Genomic DNA, 23,011 nt, shown 5'->3' on the forward strand with positions numbered 1-23,011 from the left:
TGACTTGGTTAATATTTCTTCTAGGACTATGGCCACTGGTATTATTTTAAGGAGGTTTGCATGACTGCATTCTCAGACTCTCCACCAGATGATTTTAAAAATGAGATTACAAAGTCTATCTTGGATAGAGATTTAGTGTTTGGCCCCTCTGCTACAGAGGAAATCAACAAGTATAAAGAAATGGGCATGCTGATCCAGAGATTCTCTACGATTTTTCAGCTCCCCTTTTGCAAACTGTCCAAGGAATTTTCTATCTCCTCATACAGGCATGAAAGAAGGCATGGAAGACTGTTTCCTTTTCTTTTCTTTGGACAGGAATGTTACTGTATACTTTTTCCATTCTTTTCACTAATATCCAGGGTACTTCTGAAAATTCAGAAAGAATCCCCCAAGATCATTGTGTTGCCTCTCTTCTACACTAAGCAACCGTCATTCTATCTTCTTTTGGAAATGGCCATGGGCAATTACCACAAGCTTCCTCACAGACTAGCTCTATTCACACAACAACAGGGAGGTATGATACACCCCAAAATCAATCATCTTCAGTAGACTCTCTGAATGATAGAGTCTTAATAACTTTTAGGCACCTGTTTACTGAGGACATGCGTCATTTAGTAATGGAAGTAAGAAAGCCTGCTATTAAAATATCATGTATTAACAAATGGAAAAAAATTCTAGTTGGTGTCAACAACATAAGCAGCACACATTCAAGGCTAGCTGTTATCTGGTTTTACAATATTTTCATGAATTACTATCCTATGGCCTTTCTTATTCTTCTATCAAGGTTCATTTATTGTCCATTTCTTCATGTCTGCCCATGGATCCTCCTCTTTCAATGCAATCTCATTTCAATACATTCTTGAAAAGGGTTTTGCATAAGAGATCTTCAAGAAAACTGGTCATCCCTCCTTGGGATCTTCATTTCCTGATACATTTAGACATCTCACACATTCACTTAAACAGCATATTTATAAAACAACAAGTAACCTTCCCAGGTTTAACCCAGAAACGTCCATTACTACACTATTATCTAGTAACTGGAACTTCCTAAAAATCCTCCCCTTAGATGATGCTGTATTTAAAGTCAATACAAATTTTCTAAATATCCTAAATAACCTTGTACCTCCTAGAAGGAAGAGAGTCCATACCTCTCAACTGTACAGGTTTCTGCAGAATGTCCAGATTTTTGCCTCATATTTTTTGGTATGTTCCTCTTAAAATCTGTCCCTTTCTGGCAAATAGCTGAGGATTGAAGTCATTAAATAATGACAAACATTTGAGTTTAAGACTCCACATCCTTCAGAAAATTCATGATAATGCAAACCAATTATTCTATCAACATTATAAGTTATAAAGAGCAATATTTAAAATCTGTCCCTATTTCCCCCCCCCATCATTTTAGGCTTTGTCTAGATTTTTTGCTCTAAGAGGTTGACAGGTATGGAAGAAACTAAAAATAAATAATGCAATTTGTCTATTCAAAAAGAGTAAAATGCTAATGCAGGATAAAGAAAATGCATGGAAAGAATGACAAAAATATAAAACACCTCAACATCTTGAAGACTTCAGAATGCTTCACAATTGTACTAAAAAGCAAATAAATGAATACAAAAGCTATATTATAATAATTTTCAGAAAAATGCTAACCACAACTCTAAAAAAATTTGGACGTCCCTTAAAGAAATCTTACATCCTGGCCAAAAAAACAACCCAAACCCCTCTCCTGATAATTCACCACTTGAAATACGAAAACATAAACTTTGAACCAAACAATTCACAAAGGGGGACCAGGAGCCAGAAGTTCCCCACAATTGATTTATTAGTTTATCGCTTTCATCCACAGGTATACATGACTTCATCAGAACAAAGACAATAATGAAGAGCCACATTTTATAATCCTCACATCCCTTCTAATTGGATAATGCAGTAACCAATACACACCATTATAACAATCTGCACCTCATTACTCAGAAGTACACCACTTGGATATATACATATATAAATAACACACACACAGACACACACACACACACACACACATACACACACACACACACACACACACACACACACACACACACACACACACATATATATATATATATATATATATATATATATATATATATATCACAATATGCTTAAAAAACTTTGTATTAAAAAACAATTCTGTCTAAATAAAAAACATACTTATATCAAATGCTTATCATAATTCAAACTCTGCTTTAAGTTTTAAAACAGTACTTATCGAACATTGATCATTCAAGCTTGGAAATTCCATGGCATTAATCCTTAGTTGCCATTGCAGTTCCTTGTATTGTAACCACTCGTTAAAGGAATCACCCCTGAATGTTTGCTGTATTTGATCAATGACAATAAATTTAAATCCATGTTCCATATTTCCCTTGATATGTCTAAATAATGTGTTATTCCTATCTTTTTTCTTTATGCTATATATATATGCTGGTATATCTGAGTCCTAAGACAACCTATTGTTTTTCTGATGTAATTATGTGGACAATTTTGACACAGGGCCAGATATATAACCCCCTTGGAGTTACAGTTATATTTTCTCTATGAATATATACGCCCATAGTTCTCTAACTCCACCAAATCCTGCTCCAATATATACAGTACTTTGTTTCAAATTCAGTGTCCTCTGAAACCATCCTAGCAAATGTTACCACTTGTCCCTTTACTAGGGATTTCTTTTGGTGGTATGGATGGCAGCTAGAAAAATGTAACAGTGAATTTGAATATGTGGGCTTTCTATAAATATTACACTCAAACCTAGGTCTTTCCTTATTTTTGGTAAGGAAAGAGCTAGGTTTGAGTCTAATATTTACAGAAAGCCCACATATTCAAATTCATTCTTACATTTTTTCTTAATGGTAATGTCCAAGTAGTTAATACACTCACTAGACGTAGTCATGGTAAATTTCAAAAATGTAGTGGTCCCTTGGATGAAGTTAAAAAAATTCCTCCAATTTGTCTCTTGTATCAATCCAAAATATAATTATATCATCCAAAAACCTCCCATAAAATGACCAAGACCCCCTGTACTCAGAACTCAACACATAGTTCAACTCCCAATAGGCTAAAACCATACTGGCAAATATGGGGGCACATGCTGCCCCCATAGCTACTCCTGTTTTTTGTTTAAAGAATTGGTCTTCAGACAGAATTAAATTGTTGCCAAGTATTGCTTCCGTTAACATTCTCATAGTTAATGCCTTGCTATGCTCTAAGCCACCATATTGCCATAAAAAGGAATACAGCCAGTCTACCCCTACTACATGTGAGATAACTGAGTACAGGTCTACTATATCAATGGTCACAAAAATTAAATTTTCTGCATACAAATCTGGGGAGATCCTGGACAAGAAGTCCCAAGAGTCTTTTAAACAGGGATTATATTAATGTAGTAAATTTGTTATGTAAAAATCAATATATTTTGCCATGAAAAACATCTTAGAGGCCCTTGTGTCACCAATAGATCTAAATAGGGGATCATAGATATCCCTATGGAATTTAGGAATCCAAAATATAACTGGTATTCCTGGGTTTTTCACTTGTAAATAACTAAACTCTAGTGGAGAGATTTGGTTGTTCAATAGTAAGTCTTCCAACAAAAGATGAATTTTGTGAAAAGCAACATTCATTTCATTAATACTAGTTTCTTCATATGTATCTGTGAACAACACAGTAAACATTTTGTTTGTATAGTCATTTTTATTCGTAACAACTATCCCCCCTCCCTTGTCAGGTTTCATAACCCTAATGTCATCTTTCTTGCATATTTTTTAATATTAGGGATTCCGCATAGCTTAAATTTCCCTGTCTGGCACCACTGTTGTACCTACATAATTGACGGATTTCCGTCTCAAATATTTTTTCAAATATAGACACAACTGGATACAATGGAGGGTTAAATACACTTGGCCTCTTACATACATTTAATGGCAAATCAATGCTACTTACATGGTCTTTAAAATAAAAAGCTAGATTTAATTTCCTTACAAGAAGTTTCAAATTCAACATGACTTCATCTATTTTTGCTCTACATGAAGGAACAAATATAAATCCTTTCTCAAAAATGTCTGGGCATTTTTCTGAGATCACCATACCACTGTAATTATAGATTTTAAAATCTCCATTGGTATTGGAGATCATATTACAATTAAAAATGTTTATATCATCAGAATTATCCTTATAATATTCCATTAATCATTGTAAAATGTGTTGTCCGGTGCCCCCCTCTCCTCTCTTCCCCCTCCAGGTCCCTCTCTGCCCCTTTGTTGGTAAGAAATGTTGCCATAATAACCCTCCCTCTCATTCCTCAGTCTTTTGGACCTCCACAGAGGGGGGTGGGCTAAAGGGTCTGTATTTCTGAATAGGAGGTTGTGTGCTTATCCCTTATACCAGCCTCACTTTTATTAGTACTGTTAGTACCATTGGGCACCTGTCTAATTGCTGGGGGTGGGGGTATGCTATACCATTCTCATATTCCTGTTGATCTCTTAACAGCTTTTTGCACTATTTTTCTCTTAACTCAGACATCATCTGATCAACTTTTATAAATACATTAAAATACACATCCTTTTTCACTTCAAACAAGTCAGATTTAAGTGAATTATCAATTTTCAAAATAGCATCATTTAAAAGTCCCATCTTTCTCTCATTGTCTCTTATTACCAAATTTAACAGCTCACAATGATGTCTGTTAAAGAGAGTAATCAACTCACAGTTCAGTTCAGTGTCTTGAACTAGTCCCGATGGGTATTTCCATAGCATCAGTCCCTTAGGGATTCTCTCAGCTCGAACACATTCCCTAAGATATCCATTTTCATGCTGCAGCCGTCGGAATTTAGAAATGGTTTCCTCCAATGATTTAATATGGGTATCCACTGTGCCAGGACAAGCTGTACTCACCATTCCACAGAATTGCCGTCTCTCACCATCCTCAATCCAATACCTGAGGGAGGGATTTCTGTTATACAGCATCCTGCCTCTTCCGACTCCATTTCGGTTGTCAGTCTCCCGATTTAAGCCCTCCACTTGGCTGTTGGCTGCTGCCTGTGATCTTTGAGCTGAAGTAATCCCACTAAATGAAAAATCAACATTAGATGCAGGCAACTGGGATATTGACTGTTTGCAATTGCCTCTGCTAGCTGTATTAGCAGAGACTTTTTGAGACAATTGCTCCACCAACGCAGTTAAATTTCCTACCTCCACTTGAAACTGCAATACAGTTCAACTATTATTTTATAGACAGTATAGCATTTCTAACAAAGGATTCCTTAACATCTAATCCCAGCCCTGCCCAACAGCCACATATCACCATATCCACTTTCACCTTCAAACCTGTGCCCACATCCTATATAAAACTACTCTTAAACAAACTTAAAAGATGATCTTCTTCAGCTGATGATCTTCCAAGCGAGTACCTAAAAATAGCAGCCAATAGCATTGCCTATCCTGTCTCTATCATTATAAATAGGTCATTCCAGGAATTCCACATTCCCTTTCTCTGGAAAAAGTCATACATTGTCCCTCTGCACAAAGGATGAAATTCAACAGATATTAATAACTTTAGACCTATAGCAATCGTATCTCCCCTAGCCAAAATACTTGAAAAGTATATTCAAAGACAATTGCTGGACTATCTCCTACAGGAAGAACTCCTGTCCCTTATACAATATGGCTTCTGTCCTTCCCATAGTACTAATACTGCCCTTGTAACCTATATAGATAACTGTAAATAAATCTAGAAATAATGGCAGACTAATCTCTTTCTTATTTCTAGACTTGTGTAAAGCTATCAACACAGCTCATCACAGCAAACTTCTACTTCAAATGTCCTCACTAGGTCTCTCTCAACCCATCCTTTAGTAGTTCATAAGCTACCTGTCCAATAAGGATCAATAAGTAAAATGGCACGCAATGCTCTATCCTTCCCTCCCTGTCACCACCAATGTACCACAAGGCTCTATCATTTCACCCACACCCTCTATACTTCCACACAACAAGCCACACTAATACAATACACAGATGATTCCACTCTCATTTGCATATCTGACAACATGGCACACCTCCAAATATTTACTCAGAACCTTTAACAGACACTGAAACATGGCTTCATTACTCACAACTAATGCTCAACCCAAAAAAGACCAGACTGCTACTTTTTTCCCCAAATCCCTGTCTCATGAAAAAACAAAATTTGAAGTCCTCTCTTGATAATACAACCATTGAAGTCACTTCTCACAGAAAACTATTAGGGGTAATAGTGGATGGTAATATTACATTAAACCTGCACATACAAAACTGCATAAGAAAAACCCATCAAAAACTAGGGATGCTTTACAGAGCAAAAAAACATTTTCAATGACACAACTAAAACTACACTTGCCACTACTTATTGTCTCCCCACTCTTCTATAAGGTGCTGCCATCCTTACTAACCTCCAGGCTTCACAAAAATTATAACAAGAGCAATGCTATAGCAAAGTTGCTAAATTTGCAGCACATACTCCTTTCAGAACCCATCACTGTATTTCATTGAAAAGCCTAAATTAGTTAGAACTGTTAAATCAACTAACATATACACAGCTTCTTACCACCTATAAAATTATTCAGCATTCATCTGCATGTCCAGCACTAAAAAACATTCTGCATAACTATGTTCCCAGTCGGTCACTGCGATCCACTGACCAAAAACTCCTGCCTGTCTACAAACCTAGCAAATCTGCTGGGCATTGTCTGTACTCATAGAAGGTTGCTAAGGCCTGGAACTCGTTACCTGTATTCATCAAGTCTATACCCTCCCAGTCATCCTTCAAAACCCCTCTGAAAGACTTCCTTGCTAAAGTCTGACTCTGTTCTTACTCGAAACCAGGATAAACTATATCCCTAAATGGGAGCAAATACATTTTCGTTCCTTATACCTGCTTACTCTCCCTTGTTTGCTTACTTCCTTACTAATTCTTTTCCTTGACTTTCCCTCTAAATACACCATAATCCTATTTTTCCTGCACTTAAAATTGCAATTGCTATTTGTATTATACCAACTTACCTTTACCGTTTCTGCAAATAGTCTAAAATTTCTCTAGATATTAAATTATTGTCATATACCTTGTATTGATTCTTAACCAATGTTTTTATATTATGTCTAATTTGTTATAATTATTTAAACTGCAGATGTTTTTGTTTTATTTTTTGAAGACTGTAAAATTATTGCTCTTAAAATGTTTTGCAATAATTTGGAGCTTTTCTACCCAGGCATCCTTTGAAAATGGAATTCTACCCAGTCAGACTTTCCTGGTAAACAAATGTCCATAAATAAATATATGGAAACTTACTCCATTCAAATCAGCTACTCTGGTTGACTTGAGGTTCTTAACAGTAATCAGTGATTGCTGATTTTTACTGATTGTATTGATTGATTTTACTCTGCATGAATGGTATCTGAGTTGCAAGATCTTATGTTGAGTCAACCTTCTCTTATTTCCCATAGCGACAGGGTTTCTTTGAGAACTAATCCCTCTTTTATGACTAAAGTGGTATTTGGATTTACTTTAAGCCACATTATCCATCTCACTGTTTTCTTTCCTGAACCTAAAAATAAGAGATAAAGGATATGCCAGAGCTTGGATGTCCACAGACAACTCAGGTACTATCTTGACAAAACTAAATGTCTCACATCTTTGGATCAGTTCTTCATGTAATGTAAAGGTAAGAAGAAGGGGCAACCTGTGTCAAAACAGGCTCTTTCCAAATTTTCTAAGGCTATTTCCTTTTGTTATATTCATGATAACAAATATAGTCCAGGCAGGGTTAAGGCCCAACTACTACGGCCTTGGCTTCATCTATGGCTTTTTGGAAAAGGTTGGATTCTAGAAGTATTCTAGAAGCTACTACTTGATCCTCTGTACATACTTTTGCAAAGGGCTATAAGCCAGATTCCCTTTTTAGGTTTAGATCAAGCTTTACTAGGACCATTCTCCTAGGTCTCATGGACCCTTCTCCTTTCACCTCCCGAATGTAGTTAACTATGGTAATCTACCCATATAGCTAAGGCTACTGCAGCAGCTATCAATATGATGAACATAGTACAGTTGTATAAGTTGTACTTACCATAACAGTAGATGCTTGAATGATCACTTCTGCAGTAGCCATTCCCTCCCTCCATTCCCCTTGTTTTTTTGGTGTGTTTTTTATGCCAGGGTGTAGACATTTATTTTTTGTTGTTCCTAGCATTGCCCTTTCATGGCTCAGCCTCCCTCTCTCTGCTGGTAGGAAAGCTGTGAGGGGCTTTGTGTCCAAATTTGTCTTTTAATCAACTCAGTTTGATCTGCTTGACAGTTTGGATGTGTGGAAGGTATCTTGAAGTTTTGGAAGCTGGCCAGCTGTTGTATCCTTTGCAGGATAGAACCCCCATATAGCTAAGGCTACTGCAGCAGTGATCATTTGAACCATACCTCTTAATTGTCCAGATTATTGTGGAATGTCCATATTTTTGCCTGATATTTTTGGTCTTTCCGTCTTAAAATTTGTGTTTTTCTGGCAAATCCTTGAGGACTGACGTAACTAAATAATGACAAATATTTGAGTTTTAGACTTAATATCCTTTTGAAATGTATGTGAACACAAAACCTTTTTTTCTACCAACTTTTTAAGTTTATTATAGGGAAATTAAAAATGTTCTCTATTTTTTGGCCTTTGCCCCACATTATTTTTGGCTTTGTTCACTTTTCTTGTGCTAAGAGGTTGAATGGTATGATCTGAGAATCTACTGTTATGATAAGTTCAACTTACACAACTGTACTTTCTCTTCAGAAGAATTTTATGGTGGGCACATTCCATCGTCTACAGTCCTTATGTTTTCTTTTCTTTTGAATGCTCTGATTTGCTTGATGAACACTCAAGCACTAATCATTTTTCAAGGCAAGTGAAAGTTTCCACTTCTTGAGTCTGCATAAATATGAACAGATTCTCGTCTGTAAATCACAGCTGACTTTGGGAACCAGCTGCTTTGGCTTTCAAGATGGCTAAGATAAACCCTCTCTAAGATGAATGCAGGCTGCAAAATTGTCTTGTGCTGCAAGCATAACAGTTCCTGCCCTCACCGTTTTCTATTTTGTTATAGCTCGGTATATTCATGATTCATATATTTCATATATCTTACTATGATTCGTCTTACTGGACTTCTCCCCCTTGAAGCTGCTTCCTTGTGTAGGGTACCTGTTGTGACATGTCCATTGCAGGAACGACATTCCTCTTTCAATACTCTTGAATCATTTTGCTGAATAACAGAAATGGATCTGATACTTATGTCCTACTGTGTATCCTAGTGATCCACATATAACAGTGTTTGATCAATTTTCCTTGTTGGTGATTTTGATGTGCACAGCAATATTTTTTCTGCAAACAAATGATTTTTGAAGTAAATGTGTGTCAGATTCCTAGCCTGGATTTCCAGTTCATATTCTGCATAATCCAGGCAACCAGACTACTCCACATAATTAACCTGCCATTGCTATTTTGCTCTGATAGCTGCATTCTTAGCAACCACTTTATGTAATAGTACAGTAATGCAGGCCAGCACCTCCTTTGTTTCCCCATCATGTACTGAGGACATCTATGTGTACCTTTTAACTTAGGTCAGCAAAACAGAGTGATTTCATGCATACTCTGGCTGTAAGGAAATGCAGAAAACTAGGCTCTAGCTAAAATTGCCTGGTGGCAAGGCAATATAGAGACAGCCTAATACACAGGCAGAATATAGCTGGATTTTCAAAGCGTTTTGGTATTTATATAGCCTGCATTGTCCCTTTTTTGCTATAGTGCCTTTAAATACGTCACCATTATCAAAGTATTTTGTTCTGAGAAAAACTTCAAACCATGGAAAATCAGTGTACACAGCCTTCCATGCTGTAAAGATGTATGTTAGTACCATAGTCTGTTGTTTTACTTAAAAATAAGTATATGACTCACTCATCATTACTTTCCATTCATAAAATGAAACCACTTCTGAGCAGATATCAACAGCTTCCATTCTAACTTTAATTTTGCCTTTTGTACAGAAATTCACACTCTGGGAAATTTAAGTCATACAGTTGGAGAACAGAGCACTGCCTTTCCCATTATGGCCATACATGCAGCTGCTTTTAGATCAGTGAGTGTGCTATTAAAAGCAGAATGCACATACTGTATAAAATGTTGAATGCAAGTATCTTATTAAAATACTTTGGTCTAGTTAACAATGAATATACTCCAAACAGATTTGTTTGGCTTCTTCTTGTTTTTTGCTTTTTGATTTTTGAGGGATGCAGAATGTAAACTACTAGTTTAACAAATGACATTTTACATCTAAAGTGTTTTATTTAAAAACAGTGCTGAGAAAAGCTTCCCTTACTCCTAGAAACAAAACTGATATTGAATACTGATACAGTACTGAGGACTGCTCCAAAGTAACCACACCAACACTTTCTCAGTTTATCACATAACTACTATAAAAAATGGCTTATAGTCATTCATACATTTCAGTTTGTTTACTGTTCCGTATTCTTGTAGATCATGCATAATACTTGCTAGCAGCAAAGTAGTGTAGTGTGTCTATGCAGTGGAGGATTAACTGCACCTAGGGCCCCGAGCAGTTTCTAAACCATGGACACTCAAACTTTTTTTTTTGGACCAAGCATAAATGCATGTTTTTCTGGATTTATCTTCTTGATTTGTTTACTTGTATAGTTATCTCTCATATTTATTTATATAATAATGCAAAATGCTTGTTTGTTTTAAATCTGCATCATCCTGAACATTTTTCTGGCAATAAATAAAACAAAATTTACTACCCAATAAAAAAATTAGCTATCTCAGAACATTTCATCCATAAAAGACTACTCCAACTGCTGACAAATGTCAGCAATGTACCAATGTCCAAATTCATCATTTGCAGGCACTTGATGGTATACACTTCAAATGTCTAATCTTAATTAAAAATAGTCACAGTTAAGTATTCTAACTTGATTTGCTTAAATTCACATAAGCTCAGAAAAGCCAAGCTAATAATTACTTAGCTTGATCATGACAGTAGGGTCAGTCATTATCATCTAAAGACAACCACCATACACAGCAATTATAGTCCCATTCATAAATATGTATACTTGAGCTGTCCAATTACAGTAAAATAAATAAATACATACATACATACATACATACATAAGTGACTCAGTAACACATTTCAAGTTTTTTTCACACAAGCAGTAGTCAGAGAGTTAAGTACCCCAACTTAATTCACAAAAATGTGTATGAGTCCTGTAAAATGAGACTTTAATGGATTAAATATGTAGATGATGCAAATATCATGATGAGATCAAAAGACGATAACACTAAATTACACTATTCATCATCCAGCAAATTTGGATGGTACAGCAATAATGCTATACAAAGAAGGCCATTGAAAGAGAGAACTTGGTATGATATGATAAATGGATTTTTGAAATAGGACATACTGTGGGTGATGAAGGGATCATCCTTATGGAGGAATACAAATATTTTAGCAGAGTTTTTGATGCTAAGCTTTATCAGTGAGCATATCAATGCTGATTGTCATGTGCTGATGAAGTCCAGGCAGAACTATGCTAACTCCCTATGGAACCCTTACAAGTCTTGTTTAATGGAACACAAAGAACATGTTTAATGATCTCTCATTAAGAGAATAACATCTGTCAGAAACCCTTTTATATGTAGTGAGGTCGAACAGTGTATGTCAATATTCAATGTGTTATGCAGGACAAACTGGTGATCTGATAAAAGTGTACACATTTTTAATAAACAAGACTTGTTGAAGAAATTATATATGTAAGTTGTAAATATTTCTCTCAATCTAAGGGAAATTATACTAAAGCTACAGATGCTACCACATGCACATCAAACAAATGATTTAACTAGGCTGGAAAGTGAATGGAATACATTAAACTACAAAATGCACACTGTTAGCTATTGAGATGAAATTGTGGGTGGCACCAAGTAAATGTAGTTCATTGCTAGTCAAAGAAAATATAATAGCTACACAATGAGTTAATTAATGAGTGGATATTTCTAGTGACAGGCCGGCTACAGCCTTATTTTGAAGGAGCTCCAACTAGAACAAACACTGTCACATTACGCATTGTATTGAAGTGAGACTCATAGGTATTAAAATAAGCATTAAAAGTAGCTTATATATTTAACTTGCAATAAATATCCTTCCAACTGCACTTTTCCTGTTTCTTATTTTGTAGGCCATCCCTGAACTTTGCCTCATATTTTTTACCTAGTCCTTCTTAACATTTTATTTATTTTCTAGTGAATTACAGAGGAATATACATAGTCAATGATGCCAAACATTAGTTTCATACTTCTTTCTGTTTAGAAAAATGCATATTTATGCAAAACGTACTATTCTGTTAACCTTTTAATTCAGTTACAGAAATATTTACAAATTGTGTGGGCCTTTGTCTCCTCCTCCTCCATTTTTGGCCTTAACCGGAATTTTTGAGCAAAGACGTTAAGAAGTATGCCTTCAACTGTCTCTGATTTTACAGTTAATGTTTAACCATAAATAATCTGCGGTATATGTATTCAATGTGTGCCTTGCTTGCATTTATGCTGCATGGACCATGGTGTTATATACCCCTCACGAAAACCATAGGTTGAGGCATACAAAATCTGAGAAGAAGACATAGACAAAACAAATTTAAACAAAAAAAAAACTTGCATTTTAGCAGGGGTTTACATTTTCGTACTCACTATACTGGCAAAAGTATCCTGCATCAAAGCAAGTCCTCATTTTATTGAAAAAGTGGTTTTAGGATAAGAGTTTTGGTTTATGATTGAATTCAGACTAAAATATTAAGAAATAAAAAAGCAAATGTGTTTGTCACTCTTACTTTGGTTTGAATAATACCATAATTATCTTTTACTTCTCTGTTCTAAGTATACATGTCTATTCCCACATTTTCATTTTAATTTTTACATTTGATAATTCCTTGTGTATCATATTTTTGCCTCACTGTTGTATCATTTCTAATGCAGTTGCTAAAAAAGTTCCATTGTTATCACCAGCACTACCCTAGCTAACAAAATGTGTATAAATACTCAATAAACCAGTACTATGAGCCCTAACAACAATATTAAACCTCAGCCTGCATACCAATTTCGTACCAAGCAACTGGAGAACAGCTACAGTCATTCGGCTGCATAAAGGAGAATCTTTAAATGACCCAGGCAATTACAGAACCATAAGTCTGACCAGTCTCATATGGAAAGACTTATCATGGAATTAATCAATAAGAAAATAGCAGACCACCAAACACTGGACTTGTCTCAGTTTGGATTTGTTAATGGCAGATCATGCTTACTCAACCTGGTCGACTTCTTTGAAAAGGTCATCAAAGCAATGGATGAAGGTAAAACAGTATACAACACATACCTTGACCTGGCCAAACCTTTTGATACAATGCCCCAATCAGGCATAGTAGAAGAGCTAAATACGTTTGGAATAAACCCGTACATCACTCACTGGATTGCCAACTGCTCAGAGATAGGATGCAAAAGATGAAAATGGGTGAAGCTACATCCACAAAGAGAACAATCATCAGTCGAGTCTCCTACAGTTTGATGTGAAGACCTTTCCAGTTTGGCATTTGCTTCTTTGAAGTAAAAGCCAATTCCAAAGGGCTCCACCTGGCTTAATTTGCAGATAACTGGAAGCTAGGAGCAGTTATTGAATCCTCAAATGACTTAGGCATTCTGCAAGAAGGTTTGTCCCAAACAAGTAACTGGTGCAAGAACCATGGACTGAAACTGTTAAAAACTGTATGATCTTTTGAAATGAAACTCAATCCAACTACCACAGTCCAAAGCATATACTTTAATAAAACAAAAACAAACATGAAACATACTGCAGATAAGCACTTTTGAGTTAAAAAACATTCTTCAGATCTGTTAAAAAAAACGTAAATCATTCCCTCATATTTAAATGCAAACAAGACCAATCAATGAAGAGAGCTAATTAAAACCATTCTGAAAAACATCAAACATTCAAGAGTTTCATTGTCAATTCAAATATTAAAAACCAATCAGACATACCCTTGGATTCAGCAAGCAGCCGTGCAGGAATAACTTATTCCTGCATGGGAGGGACTGCTCCTGTACAGTATGACAGCTCGCCTTGCATATTCATGAAGGCACACTGCCTGTGCTGTTAAACTTACACGGAGCCATGTACAAGTGCAGAGCTCTCACTATACACATTCCCCTGCACTCCAGAATTGCCTTTCGGCAATTAAAATGAGCAAAAATGCTCATAACAGACCAAACACATCAGGAAACCAAAAGGGTCAAAGGCAAAAGGGAAAAATGTCCCACCAGCATACCTCTCAACTGTACAGATATTTCCAGAATGTCCAGAGTTTTGCCTCATATTTTGGTGAGTTCCTCCTAAAATCTGTACTTTCCCGGCAAATAGTTGAGGATTGAAGTAATTAAATAATGACAAACATTTGAGTTTAAGATTCCACATCCTTCAGAAAATCCATGCTAATTCAAGGATCTATCATTTATATCAACTTTCTAAGTTAGTGAGAGCAATATTTAAAATCTGTCCATATTTATCCCCCCATGATTTTAGGGTCTGTCCAGAGTTTTTGCTCCAAGAGGTTGAGAGGTTTGCCCACCATGAAGCAGAAAGCTGATAAAAGTACAGGGTTTAGCATTAGCAGGGATATTCTGAAGGGTACAGCGAAAATAACACAACAAAACTTTTTTTTTTATAAATGCGATAAAGGTTAAGCGTAGCTGCATGTGCCCATTGCTTAGCTATGCTTAGTCCAACTTAAACAGCACAAGAAGTTAAATAGCAAGAGATATCCAACATAATATTGCAATAGTGTAGTGGTTAGAGCATATGCTTTATGAGCAGCCATTCCTGGTTTGATCCCCACTGTAACCAATTCACGTTTTAAATGTGACAGCAGTGCGAAAACATTTTTTTGTATTACCTATTAAATAACATATATTTGTTAAATGGAGTACTGCATTAGGTCCTGATGTGAGGTGTAAGTGTAATAAAGTTGTGAAATCCCCATATAAACACAAGTGCCCCATACAGTATAGTCACACATGAATAAATGTAACAAAAGCACATTGGGGGATGTCAGGGACAGTAAACAAATTAATAATATGTAATGAATGATGAATCAATGCCATACAGCAGATAGTCTATAAAATGAAAAATAAGCAATGCTAAGCATTGCACAGCTCTGCTTACCAGGTGTAAGCATTGTGTAAATATGACTGCTAAGCAATGAGTGGCCCAGCCAAGTGGATTTGCCCATTGGTACGCAGTGCTGAACCTGTCCCTTTAAGCAATGTCAACCTTAGCTGAGCAGGTTTGCCCGTAGCTTAGCTTAGCTCAGCATACTCAAAACTGTCCAATCACAGCAAAGGGTTGGAAATTGGCCATATTTAAACCCCACAGGTGGGAATACAGCTCATAACTGGTTGCAGCTTCCCACTGTAGGCAGCATGGCTGGAGTCAGAGAGGGATTGCGCTTCTGGGTGCAGTGCTTGTGGCATCTAGGAGTCCAAGGTCATGGTAGGACTCCTGATAAAAATACATGGTGAGAGACTGCTGCAGGGCCAGTCCCAAGGCTCCCAATATAAAACAGAAGCCTGGGACCATCTCACCTGTGACCTCACTAGTGCCACTGGTATTCCTCAGACTGGTGAGCAGGTCAAGCACCACTATACCAACTTGAAACGGAGGAAGAAGGAGCTCTTGGATCAGTGGATCCAAGAATCAAGGCAGAGGGGTGATGTCCCAGCAGTATGTAAGTACTCATGCCAGTAACTGTTTAATAATGTCCAGCCTGTGTATATGATGGATAGATATGGCTAAATATTTATTTATTTCCCTTACAGCTGCATCTGAGCAGGCTGTGAATCAGGAAGCCCATGCAAATAGGCTACAAAGGCTGTGTCACGAGGCTGGGGAGTAACAATCCTGCTTGTAGTAGTCATACCAAATAAGTATAAAAGTAGTAGAAAGTCAGCTGCCAGTATAAAAACTGTTTTGTGTATGGGTTGTACTGAATAAACCAGACAATATGACACTAATAGTCCCATATAGGTCGTATTTAAATAAAACTGCAACCGCCTGGCAATAAAGCTTTAAATTCTGGACTGGTTGTGTTTACTCTGGTATCATATGGCATTTTTAGTGTTGCATTCTCTGAATAGTAATGTGGTATTAAACACTGTTACCCACACTGTGCTACATAATAAAAATGTCTAGGAATGTCTGTATAAGACTGTTGTAATTACAAGGTCAGATTGTACAACCAAGAGAGACTTAGACATAAAACAGTGAAGAGATAGACAGCAATATCCAAATAGCATACTCTACTGTAACTTAAAATGTTGTATTTTTAGCAGACACAGCCATGGTTTGAATCCTGGGAGTGGCAGTAAGCTGTATGCATAATCATAGCTCTGAACTGTACAGATTTGTTCCAAATGTCCAGATAATTGGCATATTTTCTGCCTGTTACCCTGTCCCCCTGGCAAATTAGTGGGATGATCTTAGAATTGTAGGCAGCAAATAATGACATGCATCTGATTTTCAGACCTCAAAACCTTCAGAAGATGTATATGAAAACAAACCTGTCACTCTAGCAACTCACCAAAAGTTTATGAGAGCAATATTCAAAATATGTCCCATTTCTACCCCCATGTTGTCAAGCTATGACCAGAGTGTGTGCATTAACAGATTGAGAGGTATGTGCATAATATTAACTTGGAATCTGGGAATATGTGTGGAACATACCTCCCAACCGTACCGAATAACTCGTTTTTTACCGGGTTTTGGGGTCCAAATACTGGGGTGCCACGATTCCCGAGTAGCACCCCTCCATTTCCGACTTTTCCCAGCTTTAGTGCTTTTTTTATTTTTAATTTTCTCTCCGTTTTTTATTTTGAGCTGACGTCATCACGTGCGTGATGACGTCAGCTACATCAGAGCTATCAGCCTGTCGGAATTGAGCTCAAGGGCTCCAAGGGCACATTTCCGGCTTTCCCTGTGATCTGCGAGTGCAAGCGGTTAGCGGGTAATTCAAATGAGCGCTTTAGCGCTAGTTATTCAAATGAGTTCAACAGCTGCATCAAGACGGTAGTTATGATAACAGCTTGCTCTATCTGCTGGTTCTGGAAGGAGTGGATTTTGGGTTTTGGCTCTTTATTCAACAGCTGCAGCATTCGGGAACAAGTCGGGTAGGAAAGGAAACACCGCCAGCTTTGGAAGGAGTGGATTCTGGCAATTTATTCATTAGCTGCAGCATTCAGAAACACATCAGGTTAGGTAGGAAACCACTTATTATTTTGGCTGAAAGCACAGGCTGGCAGATATATTTTAACGCAACAATACAAATTAAATGAAGGTAAAGTAATCGCAATTGTTGCCAAAAACTTTCATGCATTGCATCTTCAGATTTTGTGCAACAGGCCTTCATGAGCAGATGCTTTTTACATTGCTTTGTGCTCTGTGGTGCTACCATCATACCTCCCATTCTTAGATTTATATCCAGGTATATATTTACAGCTACCATTGCAACCACCTTCATATTTCACAGGTGGCACATTTGGACTTTGGTGCTGGAAGATGAGAAAGTTGTTGGTTTATCAGCATGCTTCTCTTTGTAATTTTATGAGGTTTTCAGCTACATGCATGTTCAGTATTTATGTACGTCCTCTAGATTTTGTGTACTTTGATGGCTAACTTAGTTGTATAAAGTTTGGAATGTGTATAACGAGGATACTCCAAATAAACAGGTGATCGAGCTGTGCATAGCTACTTGCATATGGATACATGCATACACACAAGTAATTTTCACAGGAAGTATAATAATAAAATAATAAACGGGAAATTTTAGTATATCTTGCAGATCCTGCATATGTTCACTATTGAAACTGCATTATGCCGGTATAGTTTGGGTTGTTGAAGGCAGTCACTGCTGAATGATGATTTTCTTTGTTTTTGTCACTTATACTGAGAGTGTTCCATGTTATTTTGACAGCACCAGCCTTTACTTTACGGAGGTTACAGCCGAATTGACAATTTTGACAGTACCCAAATTTTTGTATGGTGATTATAGAAGAGTTGTTTCTGTCACGTAGTAATAAGTTATGTGTTTCTTTATTTTTCAGATACATAATTGAAATTACCACTGACCAGTTGTTCTAAATTTACCTTGCTGTAATCATGTTTGCATGGATTACATTTTATCAGTTAACATCTCAGTGTTGTTGTTATTGCAGGGTGTTACAGCATTCACGACATACAGAATTCTCATCCCGCAGTTGTATATAGATGTAACTATTACACGTTTGTAAACAAACATAGCAGTTTTTCTGGATAGCATTGAAGCCATAAAGTTAGTAATAATCTGGCCGATAAATGTCATCCTGTTGCATGCTTGTTTGTAAAATATTCTTCTATTATTTTTTTTTTTTTTTGTAATAGATACAAAATGCTTCCATTTGTTTTCATGGTGTCATTTTACTTATGTTAGTTACTGACTGGGGAGGTCTGATTAGGCTGAGAAGTAACCCATTTCAGAGTAGGTATAAGGAGACAATCTGCAAGCATAAAGAGTTAGTACACAGTTGGTAAGTAAATGCAAAGTAGCCATTCAAAAAGAGTCGTGCAGAAAACTTAAGTATGTGATCAGAAATTAAATAGAGGGAAACACAGTATGTACACATTAGTGTTTATGGTAAATGAGGTGAAATAGACAGGTAATAGGACACTGGAATGGCTGCAGGGGGACTCTGGTGCCACATTTTGGTTGTCTGTTCTTCAGTTTGCGTTTGAAAGTGGGTGTCCCACAATTCCATTGGAGTGGGTGGGGTTACATAATTATGTATGCAAATTTGATGTTAATCAGCGTACAGATTTGTACCTATTTTTCATGGGTCTTGTCCAGATTTTTGATGTTTCCAGGTTGAGAGGTATGGTGTGGAAACATTCAGGTAGTGTTAACAAACATTCCCTCCACAGGTCTGTCAGATAAGAAAAGTGGGCCTGCTAATAAAGATTGAATCCTGGACTGGTAGTGTTTACTCTGATATTGTATGGCTGGCATGTAGAATTCAGAACATCTGATATCAGAATAGCACTGTTGTGTCAACCACTGTTTTTCACACTGTGCTACATAAAAATATGTCTAGGAATGTCTGTATGAGACTGCTGTAATTACAAGGTCAGATTGTACAACCATGAGAGACTTAGACAGAAAACACTGAAGAGGTTGACAGCAATATTCAAACAGCACACTCTGCTGACACTTAAATTATAGTATTTTTATCAGACACAGCCATGATTTGAATCCTGGGAGTGTTAGTAAGCTGTATGCATAATCATACCTCTCAACTGTACACATCCTTTCAGAATGTCCAGATAATTGGCTCATATTTTTTGCCTGTTCCCCTGTCCCCGTGGCAAATCAGTGGGATGATCTCAAATTTGTAGTCAGCAAATAATGACATGCATTTCAGTTTCAGACCTCAAAACCTTCAGAAAATGTATATGAAATCCTGTCACTCTATCAGCCCTCCAAGTTTATGAGAGCAATATTCAAAATATGTCCCTAGTTGTACCCCCATGTTGTCAAACTTTGACCAGAGTGTCTGCAATACGAGATTGAGAGGTATGTGCATAATATTAACTTGGAATCTGGGAATATGTGTAGAAACAGTCAAGTAGTGTTAACAAACATTCCCTCCACAGGTATACCAGGTAAGAGATGTAGAATTTAGCTATAAGACAGTTGAAGTATACACTTTTTTACAAACATACCACTGGCCAAACCAAGGCCATAAGGTAGTGTAATAATACCTGTACCTTAATGATTAGAGCAATGATCATTAAAGTTGTGAGAACTACAAGGATATCGAAGTTGTTAATTGACATCCCCCCCCCCCTCAACCATATCTGCAACAATAATCTAAATACACAAATCAATGAGTATCTTTACACCAAAACAACTGTTGGGACATATGTCCTATTATTCAATAAATATTGAAATGTGTTTCTATTAAAGTTCAATGTTGAAAAACTACCATTGGTGGCCTGTTGCTATCAATGTAACCTGCATGGTGTTGTAATGGCCACTGTGATTCCATATATGCATGTGTTCTGTTTGCTATGCAACTGTTCCAAATCTGATGTTTTGGGTTAATGGGAATATCTATGCATGCTGTTATAACTAATCCTGGATTGTGTTGACTATTATTAAACCACATATGTTTTAAAACGGCAACACCATAGCATGATTGAGAAGGCCGGTCCCAGCGGACCCACCTCTCCCACCTCATCTGGCCATGGCACTGGGCTCCAGCACATCTGAGACTCACCCCGGGACCTCCTTGTCCACTAGTCCTGCGCCATCTTTGGGTGGAACTGCCTCAGGGTATTGGGCTTGGCCCCTGGGAGTGGGCATGAACAGGAAACTGTCACCCATAGTCAGGTCTGGGGCTTGCTGTGTAGCAAGCTCCGCAGAGAGTTTGGAGATCTGCTACACCAGCTTGAGGGCTGCATGGCACATTTAGAGGGTCAGCCTGCTCCTCCTACCCAGCCCCCAGCAAAGCCACCTTCGGGGCCATGAAGGTGCAGTGATGACTGCCCATAGGTGGGAACCTCAGTCTCACTTTTTCCATTTGGGGGCTTATGGGCTTCCGATTTCCAAACACTGCTCCCTGTCCAAGGTGTTTAACCCCCACATGTGTCATATATCGCCCCTGTATCCTGTCTTGTCTGTCTTGTTTGTCTTCCTACCCAACCTACCTCCCCAAAAATACCTACTATCCTTCCTCAACATCCCACTCTCACCTTAAAAAAAATGGCAATTTATTCCCCCTCAAAAAAAATTTTGCCCCATACATAGCTCTCCATTTTGCACACGTGTCCACTGGACACATGCAATCTGGTCTAATTGGCTTTACAGCATATTATTGCTGTCCTCGACCCTCTTTCAGGGATTTGAGTGTCCCAATCTATCTCCAAGTTCAGCTTATATGCACAGCTGTTGCTGCAGAAGAAATGGACAGCTATGGACCTTCCCTACACCCATCCTGCACATTCCTAGCAACTTTTCCTATTGTTTTTCCCTCTGCATGCCCCTTATTTCACCACTTTCCTATCACCCTTTTCTTTTCACTTAAAGAAATTAGCAGGGGGGTAAGTGAGAATAAACATTTTTAAGCAGTAGTAAGCTATATTAAGCCTGTTTGCATGATGCTAAGCAATGCCTATGTTTGCATGATGCTAAGCAATGCCTACATAGATTAAAAACTTTTTAGTCTAACTGACATTAAGCATATTTAACCAGAAGTTGGCATTGCTTACCATCATGCAAACCCACACAAACCTGCTTATAACTGCTTAAAACTGCCTTAGTCACTCTGTATCCAAGAGCCCTTGTTCTTGTTCTTCCCAGCAACAAAACAATCAGCCTTTGCAAGTCTCAAACCCAGACACCTGCACACCATAGCCACCGTGATTTACCACTACACCATTTCAGCTATACATAAAGGTGATGTTTTCTCAATCATATCATGCAGAAAAGTCATTCAACAGTAGGGAAAATGTATTTGTATATGTAGATGTATGTATATATATATATATATATATATATATATATATATGTATATTATGTATATATATATATATATATATATATATATATATATATATATATATATATATATATATATATATATATGTGTGTGTGTGTGTGTGTGTGTGTGTGTGTGTGTATGTGTGTATATGTATATATATATATATATAAATGCGTATTGCATTCGCACATTGGACCCACACTCTGAACCTCTCACTGCAAAACATCTGACCAAATGCACTGTTAATGGGGGTGAAGGGGCCCAAATTAGGGATCTCCTGTAATTATTGCCATTTCCTTTTCCTCCGCAGCTGAACAGATATGCCTTGCAACGCAATAATCAGAACTTGCAAGACTTGAACTGAGGACCCTGCACAACACACCCAAAACAAGTTAACAGTAAGCCATTCCAGCTGTAAGATATCAGGATGATATCTGTAACATATCATGCAGAACAGTCAGTCTACCATAGGGAATGTACAATGTGGAAGCACTAAACATTCCACTGGTACATATACACACACATATATATATATATATATATATATATATATATATATATATATATCTCTCTCTCTCTCTCTATATTTATATATATATATATATATATATATATATATATATATGCACACACACACACATATATATATATATATATATATATATATATATATATATATAGGTTCATAGGTTCATAGATTAGTACTAGGCTAACTGCCCTTGCAAGCCATTTTAAGCCAAGCCAATTATCCTCTGTGGGACTCAAACCATGTACCTTGTGTTTGTAAGGCAAACATCTTAACCATTAGGCTACCCTCCCTATATATACACATATACGCATATAAAGATATTACTACTTATAGATATGTATAAGAAGAGTATATATAGAGGGTGCATTGCATATCAAACAGCCATTACTCCTACATTTGCCACATTTTAAAATGGCCAGTGTTGGATTCTTTCCTACAAATGAGAATTATTGCATGAAACATATACCCACACATACTGCAAAGGACATGACACCACACACAAGTTTGCATACACAAACATGTTTATTTGTGTACTATTTCAATTGATTATGCCATTTCATATAGCAGTTAGGTATTCTGAATACATAATAACTGATTAATGCAACCTCAAGCAAAACATTTGATACAGTAATGTGAAAAACATAACATTCTTTGCCGTCCAGGCTAAGGCCTTCAAGTAGTACAACAGTAAAAAAGCACTTACCTTGAAGATAAGAACCAATCAACACTTAATTACAGATGTAGTTCAGCAGCCTCCAATTAT

The sequence above is a fragment of the Protopterus annectens genome, chromosome 3.part0 (assembly GCF_019279795.1).
Source record: "Protopterus annectens isolate FY-2018-M chromosome 3.part0, PAN1.0, whole genome shotgun sequence".
Classification (NCBI taxonomy): Eukaryota; Metazoa; Chordata; order Ceratodontiformes; family Protopteridae; genus Protopterus; species Protopterus annectens.